The 10,172-nt window shown below is 37.3% G+C and overlaps 1 protein-coding gene across 5 annotated transcripts in view; it reads right to left on the bottom strand.

Annotated features, from left to right (window-relative positions):
- B3GALT1 (beta-1,3-galactosyltransferase 1) overlaps window positions 1-10,172 on the bottom strand; it is a 2,392,726-nt gene that overhangs the window by 577,591 nt on the left and 1,804,963 nt on the right. The window lies entirely within an intron of this gene.

The following is a 10,172-nucleotide window of genomic DNA, read 5'->3' on the forward strand; positions in this document are numbered from 1 at the left end:
TGCAACGTACTCTAGTGCCTACTTCTACACAAACTAGCCACAGGTAAAGGTTTTTAAAATATTTAATAATAAATAATTAAAACACAAGACAATACTACTACACCACAGAGATATCTAAGAGTTCAGAAATCACACAGAAAAAACACAATCTAACTTCCTAATCTTTAGCTAATCTTAAGAGAAAACACAGTGCTATAATCCTGCTTGCATACATAAAGAGCAATAATAAGCAGTGCTGGGGTTGATGGTCCAAGACAAAAATGCTTTTCAGTCTCTCTCTTAACAATAGTTTTTAAAACACTAACAAACAACTCTGCTAAGGCCCTCCCAAATTACATCATTCTGACACTTAGGTTTTCTCAGTATTCACATTACATCATCTTGACACTTAGTCTGCAGTTCCCAGGCCACAAACTGCATTATTTAGCATGCTAACACCTGCTCAGGAAACTACAACAATAAAAGACATTTCACATGTATACTCTAACAATTACTCCTTAAGTTAACACAATAGAAAGAATGTGTTTAGCTAGTCACTTTGGCACCATTTTTTAGATAATTGTAACTCCAAAGAACATTTGAAATGCTTGGCTTGATTTTCTTTACAGCAGATGGCAATGATGCAACAATCCTTGAAGTTCACATTTTATAGTGTTTTCTTTCATTTAAGAACACAAGCCTGTATTTTACATTTATTTATACAAATAATAGAATTATGTATCAAATTCTATTTGACTAGGCTGGCAGCCTTCGCCCATCTTTCCCCAATCTTCACAATGTATATCAAATGATTTATAAAAAATAGGCTATAGCAAGATTATATATTCCTTGTTCTGAACGAGGTATGGACCTCCTCAAAACTGAGTACATGTATAGATCTGCAATCATAGGACTGCCTACATATCTGCTGACCTCTCAAGATCCAAACATAGTGACAGTTTTAATACATGAGGAGAAAAAAATCTAAGTTGACTTCCCTGCTTAGTTTAGCAGAAGCATGGAAATCAAACCAGAAGTAAATAAAAATCAGACAGCAACTGAATCTGCCAAAAAACAAAAGAGAGAATATAAGGTGAAGGATCAGATGAGAAGGCAGGAAATGTGGAAAACACATAAATATAGTTGCAAGTACAGAAGACACCTGGAACAACCTCATGTTGATCAGGATCTGATGCAGGAACGGTTAAGGAGAAGTGAATTTAAACCAAAAGATGAAAGGTCAATATCTGTGGCCCAGGATAGTGGACTACATGCAAGCTGGTTTACAAAGTCCACTGAACATGTCAGAGATACAGACAAATGCGGGTTGTAAAACAGAACTGGAAACAGTTGTTCATATTGTTGTTGGGTGTGATATAGCAAAAGGCCTGCAAGATGTTTTTTTGTTTAAAAAAAGGGGCAGAAATTGAATAAGTCATGTAATGTTGCTTAGCTTTTATGAAAGATGGCAATGCATGTAAAGTATAATGTTTGCAAAAATCAACTTGTTAATAGAGTTTGACTGCTTTCACACAAATGTAAATTTGCCTATGTCACAAGTGATAATTCAATAAAGGTTTTTAAAAAATACAAATAATTTGGCAAGGCTGTTGCATTGGGGATTGTGCAAACATTATAGTGCTGAAGTAGCTGAAAAGCATTGGAAACATGAGCCACAAAGCATTAAAGAAAATGATGAAGTTTATATCACATGGGATTACCATTACCAAGAGTTCAAAAAATAGTCGGGAGAAAACCAGATATAGTAGTTCATGAAAAGAAGACAAAAGTAGCTTTCATCATTGAAATTGCTACACCCAGTGATTACAGTCTCTTACATACAAAGAGACACAAAGTCATGAAATGCCAGTATTTGCAGGTAAAAATGAGGGCAATGTAGAAGGATACTCAGACAGTTCCAATAGTAGCAGGGCCAGTGGCTCTCATATAAAACTTACAGTCGTTTTAGATATGTTACCAATACATGTAACTCTACACAAATTGCAGGAGGAGTCATTTCCTGGCATATTGCAGGTGCTGAGAAGAGCACTTTTGGCTAACATCAAAGAATGAAACAATACTAATTTCATAAACTTTAATCATACTTTGACTTAGGAATGGGGTCCATTTATGTCATGGTATTACAAACATAAAACACTTGGAGAAATTAAACTGAGGGATACCATTCAGAGCTTTGTAGAATTATATACTTTATCCCTATTAGCACCTGTCAAGATTCAGTGCTTTATGAAATTATACACTTTGCCACAGGCAGCACCATATGATGCATAATCTTCCATCATCTGTCAAAGCTTTCGGCACATTACATAGCTTTTAACTCTTTTCAAATAGGGCTAACACATGGTACTTGCAACAGTTTCTACTAGAAAAAATACAGCTCGCTTCAGAAAGCTGTAGCAGATAATGATTTTCACTTAATTTTAAGACAGGAAAACACCAATGCAAGAAAACTCTTTGATGTAAGCAGTACATTTTTCAGTGTTGCAAGACACTACACTCTGAATTTACTTCAGCAGCCAAAAGTTTCACTCTGCACATTATGGAGGCATCTGCTTTGTAATCGACAACCAGTAACTCAAACTTGTCTTTTTCATTGCAATAGTTTCTACTTATTTGGATTTCTTCTGCCGAACAACCAACTTTTCTTTCATTGCAAGAAGTCCTCACTTACTTGGGATCCTTTTTCTAATACATGTTTCATTTACAGGCTAAAAATGTCCCTAGCAAAACTTCATACCAAATCACACAGCAATCAACACACTGCAGAAATATTGAGCAATTTACTTCTTTGCTGTAACTGAACTGCTTTAGAATAATACACCATTATCTTCAGCATATTACATATTGCTTTGATTATGTTAAGCATATGAAGGTTAGTCGTTACATTCCAGTACATACTTCAGAACTGCCTGAATTGCAAACCTCTCTCTCAAAAGAAAAAAAGTACAACACTTTTTCTGCAGTAATCTCCAGTATACCCACTTTACAACTGTCTGACTTATTTTCTGAGAAAAAGTCAGAACAATATTTTTTCTCAGCACATCACAGCGCTGAACAAAGACTTGCTGCTACCACAAAATTTTTTGCAGCACTTTATATATACATTACTGCTTCACTTATTAAGCTCACATTGCATTTACTAGGACAATTTCCACAGTTTGTCCTCAAGTCATGTAATTTGATACCACAGTATCTTACAGTTCATTAATTTCAGTTGCAGTAAGCTACATTTTGTAGTCTGGAAATTCAGCACTATTTTGCCATGTTTGATATTTACATCAGCTATTGATTTTCTAAGTTAATTCTTCCTGCTTTAAGAACATTTTTTCTACAAACTTCCCCCACCAGTTTAGTATATTCACTGTGTGCATATTTGCAAGTAAACTTCCAGTAAATCACTGTCCACTTCTGGTAAGCATACATTCAGTAACTTCATATCACTCTGCAAAAATCCTTATCACTACTTGTCATCCTAACCCTGAGATTCTGCAAACGTCTTTTTAAATTTGGTTTAACAAGTAACTGAAATGACTTCTCTCTCAGTGTTGCTTTCTACTACCTGGGTATGGCCAAAGAACCAGCTCTTACTCTGCTCAACATTCAATTACAAATTCAATCAAAAATAATTCCTTAGAATATATCACTCTGAATTTCACTCTGCTAAATTCCCAATAAATAACTCAGAAGCATTTCCCTTTGTTCTTGCTGTGACTAGCTGTAACACAAATTACTATTTGCCAATAAAAAGTATCAATTCCTCATACAACACACACACACTCAATTCTCTTCTTCTACAGGTGGGGAAATGAATTCACAACAGAGCTGCACTTGCAGGTGGCAATGTTTGTTTGTGTCTTTCGGCTTTTCCTGGTTAGGGGTTGCCACAGCGGAACTCCGGTCCGCTAATGATTGGCAGTAGAGTTTTACGTGCTGGCTTGCCAGGCCTAACGCACAACCTTCAATGAAGGAACGCCCATTCACGCATATCGACACACAGAAGATGCTCTAACTGAGAATGGAACTGAAAATAAGGTAGGTTTGTTATGTTTTATACCAGCTCTTGCCTGCTGAATACTCACTATTTTAGTACATTGAGAACTATTAGCACTACGAGAACATATGCTTAGCTTCCCTTACCATTTTAAACTGTATTTATCAAACTTTCAGCCTATGTGTATCAATGAGGGAAAATACCCTACCTTTAATGCATTTTATTAGTTTACACAGAATACACAAAGGAACTTGTCTAACTCCAAAGCTTTCCAGTTGTCTTTAATCTTTCACTCTGGCTCCTTCCTAGATTATCAGCCTTCTTCCTCGGGGACTGTCCCTCTCTTCTACGGTGGACATATCTCTTAAAACATTCCAGCCTTTCTGTCAGGCTCAGGTTTTACACATTCTGCCTGATCATGTTTCTCCAGCAGTGGTTAACAGTCACCCTCCCACTCCATGAGAAGCAAATAACTCTTTTATAATAGCAGTGCCTGGCCTCTTCCATCCTGAGCAAGTGTGGTAATTCTCCTTCTACACTGCCCTAACACTGCAGTCCACATATTCCACATCAATTGATAGAAGGCACTACACCACGGGATGCATGCATGTAAGTATATATGTATCTATGTAAGCATGCATGTATATATGATTTATTTTACAATTCTCCTCAGTCTTAGTTTCCTTAGTTCATATCATTTGTGTGAATCATAATTTAAGCATTTCATTGTTTTGGAATTGATCATTAGTTTACCTAAATATAGTGATTAACTTTAAAAAGCTAAAATAAATTAATGTTAAAGCATGAAACATGGAAAAGGCACACAGTGTAAGTGAACTGCACCCAGCAGAATTCACAAAGGATTTAAAGGCTTACACAGATTCAAAGGATGAAAGTATGAGTCAAGTAAGAGATCATGGCAGACATGTAAACTAGATAAAATGGTTTTCTTTGGCAGTGCAGATAATTAAGGATATCAGCTGCTAATGAGCTATTTCCTATAGTCTAGAGTTTGGTTCCTTCAGTCTCAAGCTGCCATAATGTGACTCTGAAAAAGTCACTTAACAAATGCTCGTGGTCCGAGTCTGAAAAAGGTCCATGTATAACACTGCTCTACCTTATTAAAACAAAGAAAAAAATAAATAAAATGCTCATTAACATGGGCACTCAGAAGCCATCTAAGACAGTGCTGTACCATACAAAGGAAGGTACATGTAGTGCATGATTCATTTCTGTGGGCATTGGCAGAAATACAGCAATGTCAGCTGTGCTCTCTGGATATTCTAACTATGTATACTACAAGTAAAACAATACTTGTCCTGATGTAATGTACATAATTTAACCAATTTCTACAGAATAGTTATGTTGCTAAAGGCCTCACCAAGGAGAGAGTGGGAGCTGATCAGCCAGAGGCCATCTTTTTTCTTGGGTGTGAGTCTGTGGGTTTCCTCTTCCAACAAACACATTGCCTGAGGAAGACAAAGGGATAGCCCAGGTAAAGAGGTTAGTGTTATCCTATAGCTGACACAAGTCTTGATGGGGCACACCATCACAGCATTCAAAAAACTTGCTCAGGATAATGTTTACACGTTCATCTCCCTCGTCTTTCGGGGTTTTTAACCATCTTCTCACAGTCACTTCCTTTTTTATTACTGATTTCTTTTATCTGCAACCATAACAGTAACAGTAAGTCTACTAAAAGGTATAGAAAAATATTCATGTCTGCTGTCATTTTAAAGCTGATGTTCTTCTTTCAGAATGTACCCATTCTTCTAGTGACCTGGACGAGTGCAGTTGCATGACAACAGGTATATAAGCCCCCAGACTTTATAACACACTTGTTTGTCATGTATAAATAGGGACGAATTTTCCTTTAAGTAGCCACACAAAAAGTGTGAACAGATGCATAAAATCAGGGCTGATGAGGGGGTGTGAGAGACAGACAAAATATTTTCAGCATGAGGCTCAAAGAAGAATGGTACCTGCTGAGCTTTGGGTAGAAAAATACCATGCATTTCCTGGACCTGAACTGGGAACATTACATCTACCTAAAGGTTTACCTGTGGTCTGAAAATCTTAAAGACTGTTAACAGGAGTCAGAGAAGTGATTCTGTTACCAAGGCACTGAGACACAAGGCCTGCAAAGTAAAACTGTGCTTTGTTTGTTGTGCAAAAACCGGTGTCAAGGTATGTTGAAGCTGATATCCCCCTTATTTACGGCTTGTATACAAAAACTAATGAGAGTACATTACTGTTTTAGGAGCCCTTTGCTTTTATATAGCCATTATGTTCTTTATCTGCTATTACGTTTAAAAAGGGTGAGCATAATTTTGCATAACAGTCTACTGCAGGTGAATTATTTCTATATCTAGAAGATTATAGCAAGCTATTCTGCTCATGTTGCTTTCAAGGCCTGTTTTTCTACTTCAAAAAACTGTACACATTAACTGTTTTTAATTACTGTTTATTCATTTGTGGCTTGAATCAGTCATCCTAAGGCTGAACTGAATACAAAAGTGAGCTGCCTTGTTAACATTACAGCCTCGTGTTCAAGGCATATCCACATAAGCAGCAATATGCCATATTCCAATGGAACCATCATGGATTAGCATAAGTTCATAGGTACATACTAGGCTAACCACCACCAGGGTCACTCAACCCTAGCTGTCCAGCCCAACCTTGTTTTGTCCCAGAGTTCCTTGGATGCCTATCTAGTGGGGTATTTAGTAAAACGGTAGCCAGGGGTTATGTATGTAGAGGGTTATGTTAGCTGGGGACTAATTTACTTACTGTCAACCTCTGTCCCTCAAAGACATGGACACCAGACTGATGGCTGAACTTGTGATTTCACATCCAATAATCAAGGTTTCTTTTGAATAAGGTCGGGGTGAACTCTGCTTCACATAGATGAGGAGCTTATTCCATAGCACTGGGATCCTTTGAGACATATATTGGTCCTCCATCAGGTACTATTTATGTTACAGACAAGTTCAGGTCCTCAGATCTAGTGTTTCTGGTGTTTGTCTTGCACATGTGCAAGACATCCATCATATCTGGATCAGGGGACACCTTAAATGCTAGGCATAGCCTGCCTCACAGTAATCTGTAGGAGACTGAGTACAGAGATAGGTCCTTAAGGAATCTACCTTGTAGGACAGGGTATTCATACCCTGGATTCTCCAGGTGAGGCACCCTTGAAGGTGTACCATCTGTTGCAAGTTACTGGCTAGGTACATGCCAAAGGAGGTATTGTATTTAATGATAGGTCTGATAAGGGCTCAGTAGAAAACTGCTGTTATTTCTTCGGACCTGAATACCATACCCTTGCTTATGAGTTAGGTGACATAGAATGATTTTCTTACTATCCTGGCAAGTTGGTCAAACATCAGATTACTGTCTACATATTTTCCCAGATCCTTAACTATCGGGTCAAGCCATATGGGTGTTTTATCGATGAAGTAATTAACCTGGGTGGATGCTTTCCTAAAGGGCACTATAATGCATTTCTTTGCACTGAGTTTTAATCTATGGCTTGCACTCCAGTCATTTACTTGTGTTAGACCCTCTGGTAGAATGTTGTTGTTGTGGGGAATCTATGATAGCTCCCGATTTATGGTCATCTGCAAACTGTTGAGCCAGGGGCCACTGACATTAGCCCTGACTTCTGAGAAGTAGCCGCCAAACAGGAGTTGGCCCAACACAGAGCTCTGGGGTACTTCATTGATGAGCAGTCTCTTGATGAAGGTGGTCACATAGATTCTGACCTTGGGTCCTATTTGTGAGCCAGCTGGTAATCTAGCAAGTTATGTATGGATTTAGGCCTAGTTCTGACAGTTTTGTAGTATTGTATTGAACACATTCATCTGGTTAAGACAGGAGGTATGTACCATTTTTTCCTCATCCATAGCCAGGGTAACCCTCTCAAAGAAGTCTACCAGGTTAAGTAGGCACGACCTTCCCTTAACAAAGTCAAATTGGGATGGGTCATAGTCTGTAGGTTGCCAGTGTCCTTTATCATTTCTATGATAATTCGTTCAATGGCTTGCATATTAGACTTGTCAGACTGATGGGTCTGTAGTTCCTGGGGTCAGTTGATGGTCCACCCTTATGAAGAGGGATGATATACTAGATTTTTTAGAGTAATTACTCTGTGTGTAACTAACTTTATACCATTACACCATTATGTAACATATTGTGCATGTGGCATTGAATCATGCAGATAAATATATTCCTTCTGTAGTTTTCATAGATATACACACATACACACAAACACACATATATATATATATATATATATATATATATATATATATATATACACACACACACACACACACACACACACACACACATATATATATATATATATATATATATATATATATATATATATGCTGCGGGATCCGTGCAGATGTTCAAAGTTTTACTTCTTCGAACCCACTTCACCCAGTCCACTTGTTCGAAGTAGTGAAACTATTTTGCATGCATGTTGTTCGAAATGTAAAGCTACTGCATATAGCAATATGCATAGGTAAGTACCCCTGCTTCTGAATCCCTCATAATATATACATTGGTCTTACAGTGGAGAGACTGAGTTGCCCAATGTGTAAAGCAAGTCCTTTTTGAAGCGTACAGTTGAGTGACTGAGTTTTGCCAATGTGTAAAGCAAGTATTTTCTGAAGTGTGCATGTCATTTCTCATAAACAATCTCTGTCTTCTGTTTAAATGCTCTCCCACATGCTTTCTCTCAGCAAGCAACTGAGGCAACCTCTAGCCTTCCATATTCAGCATGGAGCAATCATCTTGCAATTAAGTACAAGTCTATCTAAATGGCATCTAACCTACTGTGTAGGTGGCAACCGCAGTCCACATGACCAGAATCTCTTAGTCTCCGGACTGTTAACTAGCTCTTTTCCATTGATGTTATGCACTGCTATGGCATTTTCTGTGTGAGCCTGTGAAGCTAACAACAAGAAGAATGCTAACAATAAGAAGAAACATAAAAAAGGCAACGGTACTAGAAACTAGATGAAGCCAAAAAGAACTAAGCGCAGATCAAAACGGAAGAAATACCTATCATTTTAAATATCTTCCAATAAAAATACACTGACAGTTGCAATTTACTAAACTAAGTTTGTACACTTTATTTCAAAACCTGTTTTCAAATTATGCATAAAACATCTCAGATATTACTTTGTTAAATGGGCCAGCTTATTCTATAAACACTGTTCATCTGAATAGCATGCTAATTATGATTTATGTCAGCTACTAAAACCTTTGCACTTTGTGACATTATTAATACTGGTTTCCAGTTATCAAAGGGGATATTGTCAAAATTACTTTAGTTATCAATTTTGCTTTCTACTGAGATGTAGTTCTTGAATTACAGAACAATTTAGTAACAGTTTTCATTGCCTGTGTGACAAAAGGAGATACTGCCAGCCCAGCTAGCTGGAATTTTGTAAATAATTTTATGTCATTTGTGAAAATCAACATGATTTATATAGAAGTGTGACAAAGAAAATACTGCCAGCCCAGCTATCTAGAATTTTGTAAATAATTATCTGTGATTTGTGAATATCAACATGATTTATATAAGATGTTTGCGTTACAAATCTATTAGAGCTGTATGTCATATAAGATGGTTTGTACAGACGTGTGCTGAAGAGGTATTTTACAAAGTGCTGCCTGAAATGTAACAGTGTACCCTACTGGAATAGAACAAAAATGCTCATACACTACTGTAGCTGTTTAAATGTAGATATTTAAACAGGGGAAATTGGAATACAGGAGATTAACTTGCAAAACTTCAGAAAATATCTGAAATTAAATTACATTATGCCTAGGCCATAAAAAATGTTTTCTTTCAGTTTCAGTGCAGCAAGGAGACACAATATCTAAAACTAAGGAGCTTGCTGTATTACCTTGGAAGTGTTTTATTGTTTTATGACTTCCACCATTTGCCAAAGATCTGACGAAAAGCCCTTGTCTATATATTTTCATAGGTAGATGCTAAATACTGCCAGATTCCAGCTGTGGGGGGTTTTATCTGGGACAGAGTCAGATGACAAGAAATTATGTCATTCTCCAAGCTAACCCAGCAGTAATACTTGAGATATTAATTTGAGAACTCTCTGAGAGAGACTCAGCATTCTGTATTCTGTCTTGGACCTGACAAGAT

Source organism: Protopterus annectens, chromosome 6.part1, assembly GCF_019279795.1.
Source record: "Protopterus annectens isolate FY-2018-M chromosome 6.part1, PAN1.0, whole genome shotgun sequence".
In the NCBI taxonomy this organism is placed as follows: domain Eukaryota; kingdom Metazoa; phylum Chordata; order Ceratodontiformes; family Protopteridae; genus Protopterus; species Protopterus annectens.